The sequence below is a fragment of the Canis lupus genome, chromosome 4 (assembly GCF_011100685.1).
Source record: "Canis lupus familiaris isolate Mischka breed German Shepherd chromosome 4, alternate assembly UU_Cfam_GSD_1.0, whole genome shotgun sequence".
Lineage (NCBI taxonomy): Eukaryota > Metazoa > Chordata > Mammalia > Carnivora > Canidae > Canis > Canis lupus.
The window spans coordinates 79,166,565-79,192,697 of record NC_049225.1 but is presented as its reverse complement, the minus strand read 5'-3'; the positions used below and the strand labels follow the sequence as shown (position 1 = coordinate 79,192,697).

Genomic DNA, 26,133 nt, shown 5'->3' with positions numbered 1-26,133 from the left:
CTGTTTAGTGTAGAGGAGATGAAAGAGGTAACTAACAAATCCAATCTGTGGTGATTTATGAGATCTTGGATCAAAAATAAGCAAGTGCAAATATTTATGAAAGAAACCCAGTTGGATAGTTGCCCCAAATCGATATACTGACTACATGGCATACATAACAAAGAACATGTTTGTCTATTAGTGTTAAACTTCCTGAATGTAATCATTTCACTGCAGTTAGACAGAATGTCTTTTATAAAAAGGAAATGAATGCTAAAATATTTAAGTGTGAAGTATCAGAAACTTAGTTTCAAATAGTAAGTGTGTAATCCAAAATGTGTCTTCTATGTGGATATATTTAGGTCGAGAGTGAGAAAGAAGGGATCTCTATAGCAAATAATGAAATCTGGACACTCTAGGTAAAGGACAGGTAAATGTAAACTTTTAATTTCTGAAAGTCGTATATTTTTAAAGAATATTTTATTATTTGAGAGAGAAAGAGAGAGAATTTACAAGAGTGGAGAGGGAAAGGGAGAAGCAGACTCGTCACTGAACAGGGAGCCTGAGGTGGGGCTCGGTCCCACGACCCTGAGATCATGACCTGAGCCAAACCGGACACTTAACTGGCTGACCCACCCAGGTGCCCCTGAAAGTCATATATTTTACACTAAAATTTGACTCAAAAATAATAGCTGTACACTCCACATTCTAGTAGGCAGCTGTTTATAAAAAAGCCAACTTACTTCACAATCCTCATAATTATTTTTGGTTGTCATAGTGCTTGAGTGCCTTAGCCACTGCATATCTCAACTCTTCACCTTCTATCTGTATCTAATCCATATTAAAGGTAAAAGTCTTAGTTAATAATGCCACTCCATGATGTCCTTATTGCTTTTAGCTGGGGGTAAAAGCCAGTTCCAAAATTCCACCCTGAATATTAGCACTCTATCAACTGGTAACACTGTCCTTCCAGAAAGCTGAGCCAGAGTCACAGAAGTAATGTTGAATTCTAAGGAGAAGTGAGGGGCAAAAAGGGGTAAGGCAGGGAAGAAGGGGGAGCCAATACAAATGTGGATTATTGAAAAATTCCGGGATACCATTATTATTCTCAAGAATTTATAGTGACTTCATCCTTCTATTAGAAGGGAGGAATAAGAATGTATTCATCACAACTTACTGAATCCTACCGCTAAAGTGTACCTCACGGAGCCTTAACAACCACACGCTTTCAGGTTGTGTAAGTGAATTGGTCAAATGAGGCCTTACACCAGCTTTGTTTTAAAGATCTCATTTATTTATTGATGAGAGAGAGGCAGAGACACAGGCAGAGGGAGAAGCAGGCTCCCCACAGGGAGCCCGATGCGGGACTTGATCCCAGGACCCCAATATAACGACCTGAGTCAAAGGTGGACACAGCCACTGAGCCATCCAGGTGCCCCTGTATACCAGCTTTAACAGAGAAGTCCTCAGGAGGTAGGAGGAGCCCAACGTGGTCATTTTGCAAAGCACCACAGAATGAAGATTCTTGTCAAGTGAAATTTAAGGTCACACTGGAAACAGAACCAAGAGAGCAAGGTGGAGAAAATCTGGATGACAGAGTGTGCACACAAGGACGGAGGAAGCTGTGGGTGGTGGGTGGTGGGGATGGGACTTACAGAGCCCTATCTAACATTCAGAATAGAACAGAAGGGGTGCAGTTATTTCCAAGATCAGGCTGTAAAAAGACTGGCCTCGAGATTGGATGCTCTGTCACACGCTCTTGTATTTGCTCACCATGTTCCACTGCCTCACAGAGCAGCCCTGTAGGAGACTCCCGTGGGAAGGGACGGAGTCCTGCCAACAGCCCTGTGAGTGGGCTTGTGCGTGGATTCACCTCAGCCTCTACACTTGACTTGGAGTGTGGACCACAGCCCCCCTGGTCGGACTTCAGACTGTAGCATTCAGCTAAGTCACACTTTGATTTCTGACTCCTAAAAACCTAGAAAATACATAGTCCTCATTTGAAGCCATTAGATTTAGGATAACTTCCTACAGAGCAATAGATGATACACTCTCCAATCTCCTCCTCCTTTGTGGGCTGTGCCATGTTTTCCTCGGTGTCTGGAGCTTGCAAACAGTGTCGCCTGCATACGATGCTCTGTTCTGATGCTTCCTCTAGGAACTGCGGCTCCTCCCTAAAATCTAAACTGTTAGTCATATCGCCCTTGCAATACCTTGTCAAACTTCCTATGTATTTTCTTATCACAGTTTGGAATTACATATTTATTAAATATTTTATTTATTTATTCATGAGAGACACAGAGAGAGAGGCAGAGACACAGGCAGAGGGAGAAGCAGGCTCCCTGCGGGGAGCCCAGTGTGGGATTCGATCCCAGGACCCCATGATCACTACCTGACCCGAGGGCAACACTTAACCACTGAGCAACCCAGGTGCCCATGGAATCATATTTCTGTATGATTATTTAACAAAGACCTGAAAGTTCCATTAAAGTGTAAGCTTCATGAGGCAAGGTTTTGTTTTGTTTTGTTCTATTTTTCACTCCAGCCATGGTCATAGTGTCAGACAGTTTTTTATTAGCATGCATTCAAATAACATATGATTATAGGAGAGGCATGACTACTAGACAAGTGATGCAATTTTTTTTCAAAGTTTATAGGTGCTTCCCCTGGAAAAGTCTAGTAATAGACAACGAAAATAAGAAACTTGTTAAATCATCTGGAGACTTAATTTCACACCCAAAATACTTCTCCTAATTAGAATTAACAGTAAGATAAACATAATAATAACAAAAGAATCTACTAATCTTTTAGTAGAACAGAAAGAAAATATTTAGAAATCTTCAGAAATTTTTAGGTATTCAACAGATGAAGCATTATTGAAAGTCTTAAAAGGAAACTAAAATAAATGAGAGTTAGTACCTTGTTCTTTTATAGGAAAAATCAATATTATAAAGGTGCCTCTCTATTGACTAATGTCAATACAATAACATGATGCACGGTAATTATATGAAATATATATTTGAAAAATTTTCACTATTAAAATTAATTATGATTTTAGATAGAATGGTCTGGTAGGAAGGACTGTGAGAGAAATCTCTGGTGTCAGAGAGAACTACCATTTACCTACAAGACATCAAACAAACAGCTTCCTCTTTCTTAGACCAAAGTCTATCAGAAATATGAATTTGTTTACTAGAAACTTTGATTTTTTAAAAATAGAGATTAGGTGAAATCATTAAGGAAGTCATTAAGCAGATCACCTGATAACTATAAAGCAATTAATTTGTGTTTTCTCTTGTTATTGTTATTACTATTACTGTCATTATTATACTCAGTAATGCTGCAGCATTATCAAATATTATTTCTGTTGAGCCTTTGAGTGGCAAAATGAGTACATACTCTCTTTGATTCGAGTCTCTCCTCAGAATCCACCTGGGGATTCTTGTTAGAAACTTAGTTTCTTGGGCATCACATTAGCATACGGGGGGACTGGGACCTGGAATGTACATTTTAAAAAGAAACCCAAGTGATTTTTCATTCACTCTCAAGTTATAAATTGTAAAAATTGCCATGTTAGCTTGTGAATTAAAGTTACATTCTCTATGGAATTTCTATTCTACATTCAATTTAAATTCTAGGAAATATCTAGTTGCAATTTATTGGAAGCCAATTGACTTTATTTACTAATAAAATCCACATTTACTTTATTAGTGTATTTTTCTTGCTTAATTTTTTAAAAGCACTTTTAATGTGGATACATTAATCATATCCTTGATTTTGGTTACTGGAAAGCTGGGTTGCAGAAAACTGGTATGTAATTTTATCAAAATTAATCCTAATAAAGTTTAAAATAATTACATTTAAGAATGTGCAACTCTTTCTAATAGAGATTAAATTTCAACTGCTATCTACATAAATGCAAATATAATTCATAGAATTGTAGTCATATCCTAAACCCTGACTGCTGCTGTTTCTTTGTTCCCTCACTGTGATATTACATAAAAGGGATATCCAATTTGGGGGGTTTAAAGTGGATAAAGACATGTGTTCATTTCTTCTTCCTTCTAAAATCCCATTGGTATTACAGAATGACCACAAAATAAAGTGAATAAACCAATTAAAGACTGTGAGCTCATGAAAAACCAAGAAGATTCCTTTGGAAAAATAAACTATTGAGATATTTCTGGAGGTTATAAACCAATAAGATCAGCTTGCCTTGGGATCCCTGGGTGGCGCAGCGGTTTGGTGCCTGCCTTTGGCCCAGGGCGCGATCCTGGAGACCCGGGATCGAATCCCACATCGGGCTCCCGGTGCATGGAGCCTGCTTCTCCCTCTGCCTGTGTCTCTGCCTGTGTCTCTGCCTCTCTCTCTCTCACTGTGAGCCTATCATAAAAAAAAAAAAAAAAAAAAAAAAAAGATCAGCTTGCCTTTACAGGACAAACCTAATCTGAAACTTCCACAACCCAAAGTAGACAAAATGAAGAAACTTCAAAATAGATTTCAAATCTTCCCAAATGCATAGATCAAGAAACATGTTTTGGGAAACTAGAGGAGAGTGTTTTGTACTCAAATATGAATTTCATGAATGTTATCATTTGCTGTAACTAATGTGTTTATCCCAGAATAAATTAGCGAGGAAACCTTTCCAAAGAGATGGAGGAAAGCAGGTTCTTAGAGAGGGTTTTGCATCTGGAGAGAGAAGCATTCTGACAATTACTGTAGGAAGATCTCTTCCTTTCTATTCAGGAAACTATTTGCACCTGAATCAAATGCATAATTATAACCATAGCTAGAAATCAGTAAACTAAAAGTGCATTCATTGTCTGAAAAAGAAAAACCTTTAATGTTGCGGTGAGGGATTTTTTTTTAAAAAGCCAGTTAAACTATTAATATTGATCTGTGTTAACTACTATTAAGAATTTATACAGGAAATCTATAATCACCAAATATTTGAGGGGGACATAGAAGAACACCAGCTGGAACAAATGAAAGAACTATCCATCAGGAAATAAAATTAATGCAAATACAAATACAATTAGCTTAATAAATTTCTTCATTAAAGCTGGAGAAGATAGCATTTCCACAAAATATTAATATGAAACTTAGTTATTAGAGAGCCTGGGAATTTAAAATAAATGCAAACAAAGACTTAACAACATAGGCCTTTGAGAGGAATATAGAGAAAAAACTAAAGAAAAAATATTCAAATAAATAAATAGAACATTTTACTTAAATTAGATTTGTAATTGTAAAAAAAGACAGACATTATTAAGAACTATGGAAGACAGGAACCATAAATATAAAATACATATATTTCTAGAAAAGTTTTAAGGATAGAATAAAGGAAAATGCAGGGAGGGAGATAAAACACAAGAATTTAAATGAAAATCAGATATAAGACTAATTATATTATGAATTATAACAATTGTGAGTTTATTGATATATGTATTAAATGACAAATTTTCTTTGACAATTTATAAGGATAGTATTATATTTACAATACACACATCAAAAACATTTTCATAATAATAATAAAAGAAAAAAGCATTTTAATAAACATTTAAAAATAATATGATCTTCAGAAACAGACCCAGAATCTTTAAGTGAGATTAAAGCAGTATTTTCAATATGAATTTTGGTCAAAATATCATTTATGGTAAAAATAAAACCTCAAGGGTGTGGTGTCTCTCCCAATCAGAAGGGACCCCCAAATGTGGGGTGATGATTGGGTAGAAACTGGTGGTGCAGGAGGTAAAAGAATTCATCTGAGGCAGAACAAAGGAGTTAGAAGTTTATTGAATCCACTGCTACAGAGCAGTGGGCAGGACAGTGGAGGAAAGGCTGTTTGCAGTGGGTGGGGGCTGTTTTGTTTTGTGTTTTTGTTTTTTTCTCTTTTTTTTTTTTCAAGGATTTTATTTATTTATTTGAGAGAGAGAGAGCACGAGAGGGGAGGGTCAGAGGGAGGGGGAGAAGCCGACTCACTGCTGAGTGGGGAGCTGGACTGGGGACTTGATCCCAGAACTCCCAAATCATGTACCGAGCCAAAGTCAGACACTCAACTGATTTAGCCACCCAGGTGCCCCATGGTGGAGGTTGTTTTTAGAGGGAGTAGATGAAGAGGTGTGGTGATAACTGTGCCTGGTTCTAAGTAGTCCATTGGTAAGTTAGGGCCTATGGATATTTTGAGGTCGGTGGCCTCATGAGCCTGTCTATATTCAGCCAGGAGATTTGAGTCACTTTGGGCCCTTCTGGCTTAATCAAGTTTCCACTGGTCAAGCCTGTAGTCTAAAAGCTGTCTCTACAAGGGGTTTGTTTAATATCAATAAAAATTATGATAAAAAAGTTTAGAAGAACATCAGAAATGTGTAAGCCTAAAATAATATAACATACAACTGCATAAGGAAAGTATTCCAACACGTGGAAGAAGAACTAGAAAATAATGGCAAATTTGGAAACAATTTTTTCTGAACACAGCAAAATAAATAAACAACTAATAGGACAAAATAAGGAATCATTGTGTCATAATATAACTTGATTTTACTTGATGTTAAAAATTACCAAGGTGCCTGGGTGGCTGAGTCAGTGAAGTGTCACTCTTGATTTCAGCTTAGTCATGGTCTTAGGGTCATGGGATCAAGTCCTATGTCTGGCTCTGGGCTGAGCAAGGAGCCTGCTTGGGATTCTCTTACTCCTTCCTCTGCCACTGCCCCCATCTTTCTTTTTCTCTCTTTCTCAAAAAAAGAAAAAAAAAAAAAAAGAGTTGCCAATATCTCTTATGTATTTTAATCTATAATATATGTGTCCAATATATGGATAACAATCTATTCAAACATCTATGATGTTTCATACACATAGACTAAGAGCACTAAGAAAAATCTCACTAAATTTGGATAAATGGAAATCCTACAGAATGTGATCCAGTGGATATATAATATGATAAAAACGGTTCCCAGAGCATCCACGTCTAAAGAAGTAACTAAAAACTAAGAAATAAATGAGCCATACATTCAAATAATAAGACAACATAAGAATAATTATTTCCCCAGTTTTGGAAGGTAATCATTCATTCTTTGTTATTGTTATCACACGTTGTCTACCAAAATTTAAATGCACATACTTTTTCTCAAATACAAATCTGTGCAGAACTAAACCAAAATAATATGCATAAGTAAGTTTACTACAACATTATTTATGACAAGAAAAAATCTTATTAGGGCATTAACATCTAAAATCGGAACTGTGTAACTAAATTATTTCAAAAACAAATAAGTCATAACATAAAAAGTATATGCAAATATATTTTGTAAAAGAATATTTTATTATAAATATTATGAAATAATATGGAGTAAAATATATTTTTTCAAAGCAAATAAAAATGATATAATGTGTTCATTGGTAGGTAAGATAGATACCAAAGAATTTTCTTTTTTTTTTCTTTTTTTTTTTTTAATTTTTTTTTTTTTTAATTTTTATTTATTTGTGATAGTCACAGAGAGAGAGAGAGAATGAGGCAGAGACACAGGCAGAGGGAGAAGCAGGCTCCATGCACCGGGAGCCCGACGTGGGATTCGATCCCGGGTCTCCAGGATCGCGCCCTGGGCCAAAGGCAGGCGCCAAACCGCTGCACCACCCAGGGATCCCAAATATAAGTTTTGAATTAGGAGATTTATACATGGTGGTTCTTGGTTATCATTTCATCTCTCCTTGTGTTATTTATTGTTTGACTTAAACGCATGTATTCTGTGTTAAAACAGTTCATATAAGGATAATAAAAAGAAAGGAATTAAAACAAAATGAGTTAGGGGTCATAAAAGGAAGAATTAAACAGTTAAATGGCATATGTATAAAAAATTATATAAATCACTGGAAAATTCTATTAACTGAAAAGAAGATATAACATAAATACATAATATTATTTTAAAAAGAGGATAAAATGCCAATCCAGAAAAAATTAGAACATATGGGAAAATTATTAAAATTTATGCCAATTAATTTAGAAAATTAAAAGGTGGGGTTATTTTAAATAGAAATATAAATTCTTGAACTTTATTCTAGAAAAAAACTTAAATATATTAATATTCACTAAAATATGAATATATAATCAATAATATACATTCATAAAGAGCAAGTACACATGGTTCTTCCTACTTGTTAATTATAATAAATCTTCAAAAATTGTAGGTATCAAGCTTTCAGAACCTAAAAATAAAACAGACAGTTGCTTTGTTCTTTGACTTACTGTAGAGCATAGAAGTAGCTAAAAATGGCAATATTCATTCTTTGATTCTATAATAAGCTTTAGAACAAAACCAAAAACCGATTACAGAAAAAATGAATATTATAGATAAAATTCCCTTATACACTAGTAGTAAGTTGAAGACAGAAGTGTATTTCAAAAGAACATCACTACTGCATATGTTTCAAATAAGAATACTTCAATGGGAAAAAACAAAAAAAAGTATTGTTACAGGCTAAATTTGTTCTCCTCAAATTTGCTTGTTGAAGTACTCACCCCAGTATCTTAGAATATGACTTTATTTGACAATATGGCCTTTAAAGAGGTAATTAAGTTAAAATGAAGTCCTGAGATTGGGTCCTATCTAACCAGTATCCTTATAAGAAGATATTAGAAGATCGAGAAAAAAAACACTTGGGATATGCACACGGTGAAAATGTCACATCAAGTAGGTGGCTGTTTGCAAGGCACTGAACAAAGCCACAGGAAAAACCAGAGGTGGGCCACCTTGATCTTGGGCTTTCACCTCCATAAGTAGAAGGAAACAGCTTCTATTGTTTAATCCATCCGATCTGTAGTATTTTGTTACAGCAATCCTAGCAAATTAATATGCATCTATTTTTTAACTCGTGGTAGTTTTATATCTTAACTTGGTGACACTATACTCCTCGGTTGTTCAAACACTAGTCAGTGAGGTATTTTGTGGATGTGATTCTTTTTTTTTTTTTTTAAGTTTATTTATTATTTTAGTAATCTCTGCACTCAACATGGGGCTCAAACTCCCAATTCCCAGGTCAAGAGTCTCATGCTTGACTGAGCCAGCCAGGCACCCCAATGGCTCTTAATTAAGAATGATGCTCTTTAATCAGTTCACTTTGAGGGTATTATCCTAGACATCATGGGGGTCAGATTCAATTTGCAGGAAAGCCTTAGGGGTGTTGAGGTTTCTTGGAAGGAAGAAGACATGCTGCCTGTGGACTGTGGCTATAGCTTATGTCCCAGAGTTCCAGCCGGCCCTTCTTGACAGCCTGTCCTAGGGGTTTTAGGGACTCAAAATAAACACATCTTTCTATATTTTCCCATTTCTCTCCTCTCTATCTATATATCTACTCATGTCTTCCTTTTTCTATCTCCATCTTCATCTTTATAATATATACTTAAGAGTGAAACTTGAATCTTTGGATAAGTATATAGATAGTGTATAGTAGTAGATCAGGCCAGTTTTCCAAAGCGTGGAAATTTCCAAAGCGTGGTTATGCCAGTGTGTGTGTGCATGTGTGTGTGTGTGTGTGTGTGTGTGTAGTATACATGTATATATATATCTCCTCTGATTCTGTTTCTTTGATGGAAGAATTGGATTTTTTTTTTTTTTTTGGAAAAATTGGATTTTAAATAAACATGAGTTCCCTTAGTCTCCTGGGGCTGCTGCAAGAATTTATCATAAACTTGGCTTAAAACAAACAAAATGTACTCCATATATTCTCTCACAGTTCTGAGGCCAGTTTCAAATCAGCATCTCACTTAACCAGAATCACAGTGGGAGAAGGGCCACATTCCCTCTGTAGGTTCTGTAGGAGAATCTTTCCTTGAATTCTCCCATTTTTGAGGCTATAGGCATATCCCTTAGCATCTGGTGCCATCACTCCAATCTTCAAGGGCAGCATCCTTAAGTCTCTCTGCCCTGTTTTCACATGGCTTTCTCCATGAGGTGTGTAAAATCTGCGCCTCCGTGCCCTTCTTGTAGCCATAATGTGATGGCATTTAGAGCACTCCATGATAATCCAGGACAATCTCCCCTCTTGAGATATGTAATTACACCTGAAACAAAAACTTGTTTTTGTGTTTGGTTATCTTTGAGGAAGATATTTTCCATCTTACCATAGAGCAATTACAGTTTTAATAGATACACAGAGAAATGATGCTTTTATTTTAATTGGTATCGGAAAGTAATTGATGTAAATAATACTTACATTCTAAACATGTCTAATCAAGATATGAAAGGATTAGAGAGAAGTTTCCTTCAATTGAGAATGTGTATTTGTAGAAACTATAGCCATCATTCTTCATGAATACGTTGTGAAAAGTAGATAATGCAAATGAATGAAATCTTTATAAACCAATGTATAAATAATAAATGTTGCTAAAAATCTACTGATTTTGTAGAGCTTCAAGAATGTCAACCGTATCGTTAGTATGAAATTATCATAACAAATTGACAGAATAGGAGGGCCATTAGTGAGTCATAGCCGTAAACAAAGAATGATAATCTTTTGTTTTCAAAATTAGCCATGAAAATGAACAGAAGCCTGTGTTATCAGTGGTGAATATTAAGAAAACTAAGAAAAATATTACTTTACTGGTCATATATTAAAGCCTATAAGTTACTCTCAATCAGGTCTGGGGAACTGGAGTTCACTAGTTATGGAGTAGAATCCCACAAGAGAGTGGTAAGTAAATAGATGGACATATAGATAGATTATTATCATTTTTTCAAATAGCAAACTAAGCTTTCACGCTATTCATTAATCTTATTGAACTAGCACCTGATCCTCAGAGAAATGGTCTCAATCTCATTAAGTTGAGGCAGCTACCATTCCAGAGAAAATAAGCAGAGAGGAAAAAAATATTCTATTTATAGGAGTTTTTTAAAAGAATGTCCATCAGAAACTCTGTGGCTTGAACATGTACAAAAATACATCTATTACATTTAACTGCAATGGGGCAGAGTGAATCAGTTTCCCTGTTCTGAAATGTTAAAGGGCAGACATTTCATTTTATTTCTTCCTGGCTCCTCTACATTAAAAAATGATTCCATTTTTGACAGACTGCTGCTGTCTATGGCCTTGTTACAGTGCACGCCCATCCTGGTGAATGACTCTGATTATTCTAGATCCTGATGCTGTGAAAATCATGTAATAAATATAAGAATAGCTTCTTTCCCATAAAAAAAGGAAAATGCTAGGAAGCTATGTCTTAAAAGAATAAAAACTCCTTTCTATGGAAGTGAGGAAAAAAAATAAAAAAGTCCAAGCATCCTTATTTTATTAGTAAAGGTTTTAACAAGGAACCAATAATTGTGTTTTGGGGATTCAAAAGCTAATCTCTGTCTCTCTATCTCTCTTTTTTGCATAAATTCACCTGAAATTGTATGTGAAGTACATTATTTATTTTTAATTCTCTGGAATTTGCAAGAAGTTGACTTAGAAGCTTTGAAGTAGGAAACCTAAAATCAATAAATATGTGGTGTTGACTCTTTTCTAAATGGACAGGTAGGTAGGGGCAACTGTCTTTAAACTCCAAGCAGTATTAGACTGCGTTAAGGAAATAGGTGAACCAAACAACTTTTGGGGGTTACCAACTAGTAAAAAGCTAGATAATATTAGTGGATTAATCTAATGGGATATGGATTAATTTCTTTACCTCTTATAAAGATGCCAAACTAGAATTTAGGCCAACTCACCTAAAGAGAATATGATATATATGTAGTTATATATATAGTTTTATATATATAGTTATATATAGTTTTATATAGTTATATATAGTTATATATATAGTTTTATATAATTATATTCAGGATACTATACACTCTTAATATTATGGTTGAACACTGAGAAAATTAAATTTTGAAATATTGTAGAGCCATGTGTAAATGCAGAGGAAAAGTACTATTTTTTTCTTAAATTAAAATCAGAAAAGAGCAAAGACCTATATCTGTTTAAATATCTGCAAATAAAAAAAATTAGAAAATTCCTGAATTTGAATGTCTAAAATATATAATTTTATCTGCCTATGTAAGATATTATTAAGATATGTTGAATATGCTAAAACCATTCGTTTATCATTTAAAAACTATCTGTAAAGCAATATGAAAAAGCTCCTTCCATACATGCAATGAAGAATGAGTCAACTCGAAGCCCAAGAGTACAAGGATGAGCTAATTAAGGTCTCCCCGAGGGTGAACATAGGCAAACAGAAAGCAATCTTGGCTACTGTGGAAAAGATAATGCTTATGCGACTTAAGATAGAGAAATATTGATTAGTATCAGGGGATTTAATAAGGCTTTTGAGTGAAGAAGGAAGCATCTGACATGGAATCTGAGGGGAAACGTCAGCAGAGAGGTACTTGGGTAAAGTAGGACAATCGGTTGTAGAATACAGATTAGACAAAGGAAGAAATACATACAGGCAGAAAGCACTTTGGGCAAGTTAAAATACCTATGAGAACTTCTATTTGTTGTTGTTGTTGTTTTCTTGTGGATTCTAGTGGTTATAAAATCCCCCTAGGAATGTGAAATTAGAATTTGTATCACTGAGTAGGAACACAGACTGATTATATTCACCAACATCCCCTGCTTTAATAAGGGTCAGACCACATTCTAAGTGTTTCTTATGCCTTAATTTATTTAATCCTGACAGCAGAAACAGAGGTAGTATCTTCATTGCATAGATGAAGAACAAAGACTTACAAGGGTTAAATAACTTCTTAAGGAAACACAGCCAGTAATAGGCAGACCTATTAATTTAACCCAAGTAGCCTGGTCCCCAGTTTGGGTTCTTTTTTTTTTTTTTTCTTTTTTAAAATTTTAATTTTTTTTTAATTTTTATTTATTTATGATAGTCACAGAGAGAGAGAGAGAGAGGCAGAGACACAGGCAGAGGGAGAAGCAGGCTCCATGCACCGGAGCCCGACGTGGGATTCGATCCCGGGTCTCCAGGATCGCGCCCTGGGCCAAAGGCAGGCGCCAAACCGCTGCGCCACCCAGGGATCCCCCCAGTTTGGGTTCTTAACAATTACACGACATGCTGCTTCTCCAGATTTAAGTGTGATGTCCTAGAACAAATACAGCAACACTCCAAATTCTCATCATTTTTCACAGAAGAGTAAGATTCAATCTAGGTCATTCAAGTATAAAAAATGATTTTCCAAGAATATCAAGGTTACTAGAAATATTATAAATATGCTTAAATACTTATTCTTAATACTTTTTCTCCATTATGCTCTTAAATCTGAATATGTAATGTAAGTGAAAAACAGCAAACTCCTTTTTTGAAAAGTAGGGAACATGTATTCAAGTATGCATGTTTTAAAAAAATGCATCATTCCTTCTCCAATTAAATGAAGGTGTTCATTAATAAAGAGCAGAAAGAGTGATTGCTGCTGGAATTCTATGAAATAAAACAAAACAAAATCTATGAATAAGAATAAGCAGTCTGAATATATGTATTTATATATATTTATAAATAAAATGCATGCCATATACTAAAGAATATATGGATTTGATTCAAATTGCAATATTCTTTTTTGATCTTGGATTGGAATATTTTTGTTCATTTATATTTAAATCTACTTTAGAAAAATATATTGTTCCATGGAAAAGTATTTGAATTACTCAGCAGTCAAATTCAGAAAGTAAGCAAAATCTGCAGTTATTAAAAAAAAATTTACCTGAGAGTTCTTTGAAGAGAGTCACAACAAATATTTGGGTTCTGAGTACATCTTTGGTAATTGTTTACTCTGGTCATTCTGAAATCACCAATTTTAACTATCTTCTGAAATTCGGCGATTATTTGTCAGCTGGCCAATTTGTTCTGAAAATGTTAGCTCTCAGGGGGAACTCTTCGTCTTTCAGACCTCTCCCTTTCTCACGTTGGACTCCAGCTGTCAATGCCACAGTATGCATATTCCTGAGAGATGACACAAAAATTCTAAGATATCTCCTAATTAGATAGAAAGAAATATCAGAGGGAAAGAAAGAAAGAGTATTTTATGACAGTGAAGAGGGCTTTTCCTCTTAACCTGTACAAAATTGTTCAATGTTTTAGCTAATTTCTGTGTTTTAGACAACTGATGTTAATTTTTCAAGTATGGTTTGATTTCTATTTTTTATTTGTTTATTTTTTATTATTATTCCCTTGGAAAAATCTGTTGATTTTATTTATTATTTATTGATATTATTCCTTTGGAAAATGTAAGTTAATATTTATTTGTTTGCTGCATTTGCCCTGGTGTTCATACTCTGTTTGACCCAATTTACTTTGTCTTCTATGTAAACATATCAAAATGTATATTCATTATCTCCTGTGATTTTTATTTTAATTATTGCAGCATGTAAATAATCTAAGTGATAATGTTTAACAAATTAAAGCAAGAATTTCTTTGACAAAGGTCCATTTTTTTTTTTGTTCTGATAATGTAAGTACATAATTTATTGTGAAGATTCCCAATGGTCTGTTATTTTCCACGAACCAGATGAAGTTAATTTTCAACATAATGCTCCTCCACAGTGACAGAGGAAGCAGCAGACCCTCAAATAAACCAGTCTCTGGAATGCAGAAGTCATGTCTGTCAAGAAGAACATTAGTAACTTAGAATTGTTATTGGATGGGAAAATAAAGCAGTACTAGAGTAATATGGCATAACCATTGATTAATTAACTCACTCCTGTCATATCCAAGACAATTTGAGGTTGTAATCAATCTTTCCCTTCACATCTGTACTAGAAATCCATCCATATGATTTACATGACTTTGTTTTTCATTTGTGTTTGTAAATAGAAAAAAATGTAATCCTTCACATGCTGTTTTTTCTTTTATTTAACTATTGGAATCATGAAAGAGAAATTTGGAGGGCTTTTTCCCCCAAAGTGTTATATTAAATAAGTAATAATAATATGAGCACCACAATAAATTAGCAACTTGAAAGATCTTGTTTTTGTAACTTTTGTTTATCAAATCAACTTCTCAGAAATCTATATAATTAAGACATCTCGGTAAAGTCAATATGGATGCCCCAAAAATAGAGACTCCACATGTTTATTCTACATTGCCCAATGCATATACAATATCATTTAGACATTTGACTTCTACATTCTTCACTCCCTTCAGAAGCCTGGTAGAGACACTCTAGTGGTTAAAGTCCAAGATTTTGGTGCAACTGCTGAATGCCACTTCCTAGTATCATGGTCACAAACGATTTACTTGAACTCTCTGGGCCTTGATTTTTCATCTGTGAAATAGGAATATACTAATTCATGTCAAACACTTAGTGTCTCAGTGTCAGATACTGTAAAGTAAAAGAAGCAGCTTCATCTTGCTAGTATTTTTTCTAGTATTTTTGCTTATTTGCTACTGCCTATCATCTTACATTTATCTATTATTGATAAATAGAGAGCATGAGTCAGAAAATACTCATTCTCATTAAAGTTAGAGTTAACATACATAGATACAGTTCCAAGTTTTGTTCTAGGAGTAAGCTTGAAACTTTGCTTCTGTTGTTTTACTTTTGTTTCCTAATTGTAATTGCACTTAACACCTTAAGGAAGTGTTTTCAACTTGATGGCAGCTGCAGTTTTCATTTTTCTTTGTAGTTATTTGATACATTTTTTTTTCCCCTCAGAAAACACAGTAAGGGTTTACATTTAAATCACCAAATACACCATTCATCTTGTTAGGCATGTTTGGGAATTAAAGATGATTGTACCTATTGGTTCCTCTTTTCTGTTAGCAGCTGGTGTAAGACTTCTGTTCAGCTTGAAGCTGCAGCTTGAAGCTGGGAACTGTGCATGACCAAAAGAGGCAGCAAAGAGTGTTGTCTTTAGTGGCATATCCTGTTCAGATGAGAATTGGTCTAAATTACGGTTTGTCATCTTTATAAGGAGTAGAGAAGCTAATATCACATTAGATTAGTCCACTAATATTATTTGACTCCTTACTAGTTGGTGATCCCCAAAAGTTGCTTGGTTCACCTATTTCCTTACCTCATTCTAATAGTGCCTGGAGTTTGGAGTTATCTGTCCATACAGAAAAGAACACCACATATCTTATTGACTTTAGGTCTCCTACTTCCAAGTTTCTTTCTTTCTTTCTCTTTCTTTCTTTCTTTCTTTCTTTCTTTCTTTCTTTCTTTCTTTCTTTCTTTCTTTTCTTTCTTCTTTCTTTCTTTCTTTCTTTCTTCTTTCTTTCTTTCTTCTTTCTTTCTTCTTTCTTCTTTCTTTCTTTCTTTCTTTCTTTCTTTCTTTCTTCTTCTTTCTTTCTTCTTTCTTTCTTTCTTTCTTTCTTTCTTTCTTTCTTTCTTTCTTTCTTCTTTCTTTCTTCTTTTTTTTTCTTTTTAAGATTTCAGTCATTTATTTGACAGAGAGAGAGAGAAAGAGAGCACAAGCAGGGGGAGCAGTGGGCAGAGGGAAAAGGAGAAGCAGGCTCCCCGCTGGGCAAAGAGCCAGATGCCAACTCTGGGATCATGACCCCAGCTGAGGCAAATGCTTAACTGACTGAGCCACCTAAGAGATCTACTTCCAAGTTTCTAAATCAGCTTCATAAAACTTCTCTGACTCATCAATTAAAAGATCTATGAATACAGTCCTATAGGCCACAGGATGTGCTCATGGGTTAGAACATAGTTTTCATTTGAAGTTTGACTCTAAGGGACTCAGAGTAAGAGGATTTAAGTACCTGGCACATCACCACACAATTCCTGTACCTTCCAGAAGTAACTGCCTACTTGATGAAGAACTCAGAATCCTGGATTTGGAGTCATATAAGAGAGGTAAAGTAGCTCAAATAGGTGGCTTTGGAGCCTCTACTCTGGTCAAAGAAGTTGAGGGAAACAGGTCTGGACACTCACCTACAAACGCTGGTATCCATTTGGGGTATTATACATAATATAGACATTCTCTTAAAGGAGGAATCACCGTGGTGATCCTCCTTCTCTAACATACACCTCTTCTTTAATTTAGCATAAAAGGGCCTCTGTTTTGCCCCTTTCCCATTAGTCTTGATACATAAACTGCAATATAATATAAGGTTGTCTTTAAATATCAGCTTTTCACATATTCATATATTTCTCATTATAATACTGTCCTCTTTATAATCATTCTAACTTTAGAATAATATTAGTTCAATGTTGCTGAATATGGTGTAAAAAAAACTAGTTTTGCAGCTTAGAACAGTAAGATTCTCACACACATGTTTCTTTTCTGGATGTGAAAAATAATTGTCCCATAAACTCTTATACTCCCTGAATGTGATTTGCCCTAAACAACCCTGTATTTTTCCACTTCTTATTTTATCCAATCTTGTTGGGGGGGACTTTTGAAATACAATTTATGTGCAGCCACACTTTAATGCATTTTCACCATTATGAGATTAAAAGGCCAATATCATTTTAAAGGTCGTAACTGACAGGTTGTTTGCAATATTTTTATAGCTCTGCTAGGAAAAAAATTAATTTGTTGCATCTGTTCACACTAGAAAAATTGTCTTTGGAAAACACACTTGTAAAAGTCTTTCCTGTAGTAAGGACTCATAGCTCTGTTTTTTGTTTTGCTTCTGTTCTTGTTCTTTTTGCGGTATTGCTTATAGTCTCAATAATACTGTGAGGGTTAAAACATAAGTGTAATTAACTAAAGACATAAATTCTATGCCTCACATAATCTTAGGGTTGTGAAATGTTTAAGCTGTCTTCTACTCTACTCTCAACTTATCTTAAGTACCTGTCCCAGAAACATGTTTTAGCCTTAGCTTCCTAAAAAAGCAGAGCATGACTTCCATGCTCAGAGTTAAATGTAAGCTAATGTGTGAAAAGTGGAATAGGAGATAAAATTACATTTTATCAAACTGAATATAATTTCAAAGAGAACAAAGATGATCGCTCAGTTATGGGACATCTCCATGAGATTACTCAGAACTATTGCTCTCAGATCGATTCCTTGATGGAAGAAATGAAAGACATTTTTATGCTAGTTGTTCCCCATCTCCTGTCTCTTATCAATGAAAATATTTGTAAGACATTAGTTCACCTGAACTGTGCCATGAGGAAGGCAGAAATTTCCAGTTGGAACCAAGTCCAGTTCAGTTGAACTGGATGCTAAAGTTGCTGCAGCTCATGCCCTGGAGGGCACAATAGTACCCATACCTAATAAGCATCCCTGGTCCCATGGCTACCCGGGGAATACTTGTGCTGTTCAGACACGAGGAACTGTCACTGCTGCCAGGGATTTACAATCATTCCCTCTACTCTGGAATCAAGGGAAATGAATGAGATCCTAGTAGCTATGAATGGTAGATTATCTCAATTTGTAACAGTTTACTATTTATGCCAATTAAATAGTCCATATACAAATCTGCTATGACAAAAAGAGGTCCTTCCTTCTTTCTCAGGAAAGGAACAAGTACAATCTTTCAAAGTAGAGGTCAATCTGAATATCTTCAGATACATTCCTTGATGCTACAGGCAATCTCAAAATCAAAATCAATATTTATCTTCTTTTTCCTTCACCATTCATCTTAGATTTCACTCATCTTTGGCCAGCACTTTGGTTCTCATTTGTCTGTCTGATGGAGTGATAATGCCATCCTCTCGAGAAGCACCACTGTTTTGTGTTGTTTTTTTGAGGAGTGCCTCTATTGGGAAGGGCTTCTCCTACTCAGTTCTCAAATCTTTAACTGTCTTGTCACAGGAGTATGTTAACTCTTGATCTCTGTTATAGTATGCTCAAAAGGACCTTGACTATCTTGATATTCCACCAAACAACATATTGATCCACCAATATTAATAATGTCATGCTAATTAGAATCGGAAGTAGTAAATGTGATGTACTCTTCTCTAGTAAGACATAGCAAACCAGAAAGTGAGAGATAGAACTTTCTAAAATTCACTCATCTGCCATATCTGTGATGTTTGTGCGGGTCTAGTGGTCTGTGACATTCCAGAAATTCTCCTAACTTACAGAATACTTTGTTGTACTTTGAGGTCTCAGCCACTATAAATTCAAAGTGAGTTGTAAAGGTTCCCTGCAACTAGAGGTCGTGTAGAGAGAGATGAGAAAGACTCGTGCCTCGTTAAAAGTTTGGTATGGTCTGTTGTCACTATGGAAAATGGACTGCTATCTTATGACAGCACCCACTTCTCCCCCTGGGCTGACCTTGAAGGTACTGGTGATGGGAAATACTATCATTAGAAAAGAGACAAGAAAGACCCTTGTCATTCAATGTGTATGAAAAGAAAAGTGGCCTGAGGTGTGGAAATACCCTTATCTTCTGTGCTGTGGTGGAAGACTTGACCAGAAGGTTAGAGCCTGAACAGAATAATGCTAGAAGTTTGAGGGTAAAGAGTTCTATGAAAACTACATATAGCTTATTTAGAACTTTTTAGTAAGGACTAGATTACAGACCATGGGAGGAAGAAGGCTTGTTTTGTCTACTTACAATGAGAGAAAAGGAGCCCTGGGGATAGGTGGCTATTCATACTAGTTCAAGCACCCAGTAATCAATAGAGAAAGAATCTTCCATTCTAAGCAAGTCTGAATATCAAATTTACTCAAGATATAGATTTGGGCTATCATGTTCTCAACTCACACTTTTTTTCCCCAAAGCTGAGTAAACTCCATCCACAATCTGAATATCATTTCTATCTTGAAGACACCCAAATTGAGGATTTAGAATCATGGGAGAGGCTAGAGGTAGAGCAGCCACAGATGCAGGACTTTGGGACAACAGTACAGACGTGAAGGCAGTCAAGAGATGTGGCTGTTTTGAAAAGGAAGAGGAGCTCATTCAGTTGTTTTATCTGTTGTTAGATCAACTAAAAGCAGATACCAGATTTTCACAAAGCAATGCCACCAGAGTGTTAAGAGCAAAATACAGATGGATACTGGTTGGAGAATGAGTAAATGTGAGGGTGAGACACCCTGAATTTACTAAGAATCTTCAGGAACAACTTTCCACTTCCTAGTAAGTATTGAGTACCTTTCACACCAAGACATCAGGTATAATTTTGCCATATCTTAAATGATGAATGCTAATCAATTTAATTTTAGTTTCACTAAAACCACTTATTCTTCTAACTCTTCTACCTCACTTCACGTACTTTTGGTCTAAAAAAATAAAAATAAAAACGAATATGTCATGTGTTGTGACCCCTTATTCTTCTCTTGTTCCATCAACCTTTTCCACTTTCTTATCCTATCATTATAGATCCACTAATTCATCCAAAAAAAAAAAAAAAGAGTAGCTAATATTTATTGAGATGTGTGTCTATATTTTACCTATCATATTCCATTGTATCTTTATAGCAATCTTACAGGCATATAAATTATTTTTACTCTTATTTTTCAAGTGAATAACCTGAAACTCAAAGTCACAAAATATGTAAGTGGTTGAAGTGTGTTTCAAACCCATTCATTCTGATTCCATACTTGTTTTTTAATCACAGATCTCTATTAAATTCTCATCAATCATCTCAACAACCTGCCTTTCAAATTCCTCACACTTTAAAGCTTTTCATGAATTAGCTATTGCAAAATGTCACAAATGTGAAGTAACCTCTATGTCACTGCTTTCCTCCTTTCTCAGCTGTTACCCTTGCCTCATGCTTCATTAGAACTATCAAGGTCAGGGGCACCTGGGTGGCTCAGTCGGTTGGGCATCTACCTTTAGCTCAGGTCATGATCCCAGAGTCCTGGGATCAAGCCCCACATCAGGCTCCTTGCTCAGCAGGGAGCCTGCTTCTCCCTCTCCCTCTACAGCTTCCTCACACTTGCTCTCTCTCTCTCTCTCAAATAAATAAAAAGAATTTATCTCAAAAAATAATTATCAAGTCAGGAGGCACAAAATTCACAGACATTCTCTTTGTCAACCATACTGTGTTACTTATTTAAAAACTCAACCACATGCCTTCTTTTTCCTTGGTTCCAAAGGATGAGTGTTCATTTCTTGTGTAAACTTATATCCACTGTCTCTGCATTGGGTTGTATCCCCTCTTGCATGTTTCAATATTGACATGATGCCTTATGTTTAAGACTTTCCCCCGTCTACAATTTTAGTTCTCTTAATAGTCATTCTTTTCTCTATACATATAAAAATATACATTTCCCACAGTAAGTAAAAAGTAAGTTAGCAACAACAAAGCTATTCTAAAAATCTATGTGTTCCCAGGACAACTGCATGATATGTTTTATTAATAATTTTTGTCATAAAACAACAGTCTGGGGGGATCTGGGTGGCTCAGTGGGTTAAGCATCTGCCTTCGGTTCAGGTCATCACCCCAGAGTCCTGGAATTGAGCTCTGTGTCAGGCTCCCTGCTCAGTGAGGAGTCTACTTCTTCCTCACCCTCTGGTCCTCCCCCTGCCCATGCTTTCACTTTCTCTCTCAAATAAATAAAATCTTAAAAAAAAATTATATATTCTTCTTCATTTTATTCAAACATCATTAACTCAGACTTTCCCATCCTGTGCATCTTTCCTTAATGGGCAGCTTTAAACAATGTTGCCAATAATTGCCAAATCTAATGGAAATGTCACAATTTCTGTTTTATCTGATGTTCATTTTACCTGATATTATTAACAAATTTCACATTCTCCATACTCTTTTGTCTACTGAGTTTTTGCCATGGTTCACCATGTGTCACCAAGACATGTCCCTTCCTATTATCTTTATGCATTCAAAAGTTCTGTGAAACCTTAAAAGTATCGATGTCCTCCTCCTCCACTGCTAATTTTATCAATTCTAGGCTATTTACACAATGAAATACTATATACAATGTGAATGAATTAATAATTATATATATTATGGATAAATTTCTCAAACGGTGTTGACTGAATGAACAGAGACTCCAAAGAATATGTAATGCGTGATTTTCTTTCTTGATCTCTGTGTTAAGTATACGGGTATGTTTATTTGTGAATGAGCTCCGTGTGCATATCTAGCTAGCTATATGTATACATACGTATATCGCACTTTCTTTTTTTTTTTTTTTTTTTTTTTTATATCGCACTTCCAGCAATCTCTTACACAGCTTGGTGTTTGTTATTAAGTTGAGATTTCTCTCCAGATTCCCATACCTGTTATGGTACTAATGCCCATATCCATATGCTTTACTCACTACCAGCTTCATGCTGCCACCAATAAGTATATCATATGATGTTTTCAAACAAATCATTTGCAAAATTAAACAGGCTAGTTTCCCTCCAAACTAGATTTACTCCCAATTTTTTACTGACAAGTCAAATGAGACTTCATTACCTCCACATTTCAAAAATTAATAAAACTTCCCATTAACTATCACAAGTATTAGTGCTTTAATTCAGAACCTCAGCTCTCACAGTATATGGAGCTCATAGGTAATATATTTGTTTCTTTTTTGTCCCCATTCAATTTTCGATCTTGATTTCAAATATGTCTAAAACTAAATCTCACCCCATTATCAAAACATTTTCAAGTATCTTTAGCGTAAAGGCTAAATTCCTTATCAAACCAAAAATAATTCTCTAAGTTGGTTTCCTTTCACAATACAACCTTCACCCACATCATCTTTTTGCTCTGACCTCTCCCAGTCCTTGTCTCCATATGCTAGTCTATAATATGGCATTGTTTTACAAATATAAACCTGTTCATCATTCAAGATCACATATGTTGTCTCAGACATAACGTTTTCTACTTAAATGCTTCAGGGATAGATACTTTCTTCTGTATCCATACTATCTATGAATATTCAGAAGAAACGATCAAATACACATTGAATTAGGTAGAAAACTCTCAGGACACCTGGGTGGCTCAGCAGTTGAGCATCTGCCTTTGTCTCAGGGTGTGATCTTGGAGTCCCAGGATCGAGCTCCACACTGGGCTCCCTGCATGGAGGAAGCTTCTCCCCCTGCATCTTTTATGAATAAATAAATAAAATATAAATAAATAAATAAATAAATAAATAAATAAATAAATAAATAGAAAATGCTAAGCAGTTAGGAATTAAATTTGTGAATATTTACATAGTAGGTGTTTCTGGGTCATCATTATATTCTTATTTTATCCTATTGTGTTTATTTTCATTCTTAATTACAGACGCTCCATCATATGACCTCTCATTTACTTTTTGTGGGTTGCTTCTCACTCTCTATATACCAGAATATATGAGGCTTGGAACATTTTATGTTTTGTTCCTTGTGATGTACCTAGCTCTTAGCCTGACATGCAGCCGATTTTCAAAATATATGTTAAAGAATGGATAATTAATAAAAGTGAACTACATTAACCCTGTGACTTTGGTTGCCATCAAAAAACTAATATCCTCCACAGGAATCTCCAGGTCATTTTCTTCATTCCAGAACCTTTTTTTTTTTTTCTTTATGAATGGTATTGGGTCTTGACATATTCATATATACATTTGTTACTCATTTTACATATTTCCATTTATATCTCACAAGTGGCAACATATCAAACTGAACATTCTCCCTCCTCCAAAAAAATCCTTTATTTTGAATCAAGACAGATCTTCCTAAAGTGCAAATCTTATGTTATTCTCATACATCAAGCTTTTCGAAAATGCCTTCTTGTCTGAAATAACATTCACTGGATTAGCGAAGATAAGGTGTTTTTATTTGTCTCAACTCACTTAATTATATCATTAATCATAAATGCTCTCCCAATACATAAACAATTGAAAATTTTTTAAAAAGCATTACCAATAAGCTAACAAGGAAACAAACAAATGAAAATGAAAACAAAGCATTCTAAAATGTATGACTTTAGTGAAAAGCATAGAAAGGAAAAAGAATGGGGAGCAGAGATATACTTCCAGTGCTGAAATGGTAGGAAAGCACTGTGCGAGAACATCCCTTAAATCCAAAAGGTCTATTTCCCAACCTGACTTCTTTAAAGTTTTTATTTAAATGCCAGTTAGTTAACGTACAGTGTAATATTAGTTTCAAGTGTACCATATAGTGATTGAACACTTACATGTAACACCCGGTGGTCATCACAAGTGCACTCCTTAATGCTCATCGCCTATTTCAGCCATCCCTCACCCATGTCCCCTCTGGTAACCATCAGTTTGTTCTCTATAGCTAAGAGTCTGTGTCTTGCCAACCTGACTTTTTTCCCATATAACAATAGCTATTCTAGGAAAAAGATCATTCTCACAACTTAGAAGGCATATTCATAGGTATTAGTAAAATATAATTTTAAAAAATCCCAAATAATAAAAAGAATAGATCATCCCCCCAAAATACAGAAACAAACTCACACAAGCAGTATTGAATCAGAAATTAGAACAATCTAATATCATTTGTTCAATGCTATAAAAGAGATTAAAGAAAATGGTTTTCTTTGAAAGATGTAATCTAATAAGAGATATGAAGCATTTAAGAAGTGATGAGATAACAGAAGCCTATAAACATGTCCTGACTATACTCAGGAATTAAACAAAAAGGAAAGGAAAAAAATAAAGTAAATAAATTGTAATTTGGAAGCTACAAGAAAAAATGGACTGAAGACACAGAAATCACTTGAGGAAATAAACACTAATAAAGCTGGGGGAAATAAAGATTTATGTATTATTAGGAAGTAAATGATAGCTATGGCACAGAAAGAGATCTAGCGTGCATAACATTTGTTGCTGAAGAAAAAAGAATAACAAATTAAATAGAAACCCTTCAAAGGAAAATGTAAGAACTATTGAAATAATTAAATATCTGAAGCTGCAGTGTCTGTCATCATAATCAATGCCAACATATATCCAAAATGAAACTACAGGACTCTTGAATAAAGAATCTTGGAGCCTTGGGATGCTTCGATGGCTCAGCGGTTGAACATCTATCTGCCTTTGGCTCAGGGTGTGATCCCTGAGTCCTGGGATCGAGTCCTGCATCAGGCTCCTGCATCAGGCTCTCTGTATAGAGCCTGCTTCTCCTTCTGCCTATGTCTCTACCTCTCCTCCCACCCCCCATGTCTCTCATTAATAAATAAATAAAATCTTAAAAAAAGGAATCTTGGAACTTCAAGGCAAAATAATAATAATAAAGATAAATTTTCCAGAAGGAAGAGAAAAATCATCTTTAGACTCTGAACTATTGTGTGTAAACCTAATTTATTCCTTATCATTCCATTGTGTGGCTCCAACTCAATCTGTATCTCTTCTATTGTTGATGGACATTTGGGTTATTTCTTTTTTTTTTCTTCACTATTATATGCATTGTTGACACCAGTACTTTTGTGCATGATTTCAGGTAGCTAAATAAAGGTATTTCTATTTATAGGCTACTTATCCAAGAGTGGAATTGGGTCAGTTAACCACTAGATGTTCAGTTGCTCCATATAATTGCCAAGACTTGCTACTGTTTGTCTTCTCATTTTAACAATTCTAGTGAGTGTGAAAAATTTCTTAAACTCAGAAACCATTAACCATGCAGGAAAAAAAAATACAAGTGTACATAAAAGAAAGACTGTCTACTTATCAAAAGACACCACTGAGAATCTTAAAAGGCAAGATTCGGCATGGCAAAATATATTCGAAATACATATATTTATAAGATACATATAAAATGCATTAAGAAATCCAAGAAATTTGTCAGTAAAAGGCATCTTGGAGAAAAGGAACAGAAGTCTCAAATAAGCCTTTTTTTTTTTTTTTTTTAATTCATGAGAAACACGGGGCGGGGGGGGGGGCGGGGGGGCAGGCAGAGACACAGGCAGAGGGAGAAGCAGGTGCAGGACTCGATCCGGGTCTCCAGGATCATGCCCTGAGCTGAAGGCTGTGCTAAACCACTGAGCCACTGGGACTGCCCTCAAATAAGCCTTCTACAAACAAAGATATCTACATTAAAAAAATATATGTATGAAAAAGTTCTCAACTTCATTAGATGTCAAGACAAAGGCAAATTCATACGATTTCCTACCTATCAGAAAGACTAACTTTAGAGATAATTTGTTTTGTTTCTGCAGAGATTATGAAGAAATAACAATTAGTTATATTTAATCTTTGGACTTTTCATTTCTTTAACTCTATGGATAGTTAAGGAATAGAGTTAAAGGATTAGAGTTAAAACTCTGTTCCTACAGATAGCAGAATTTTGGTTATGATTTCACATGAGTCTTCCCTGTCTTCTCCATCTAGCACTCTGGGCATTTCAGAAGATTTTTTTTTTTTTTT

At 35.1% G+C, this 26,133-nt stretch overlaps 1 long non-coding RNA gene across 1 annotated transcript in view; it reads left to right on the top strand.

Moving 5' to 3' along the window:
* The first annotated feature begins 1,123 nt into the window (after nucleotides 1-1,123).
* Nucleotides 1,124-26,133, top strand: part of LOC119871650 — a 37,065-nt gene continuing 12,055 nt past the window's right edge. Inside the window, exon 1 of the long non-coding RNA XR_005357656.1 lies at nucleotides 1,124-1,211. This is a non-coding gene — a long non-coding RNA (uncharacterized LOC119871650). The remainder of the gene's footprint in view (nucleotides 1,212-26,133) is intronic.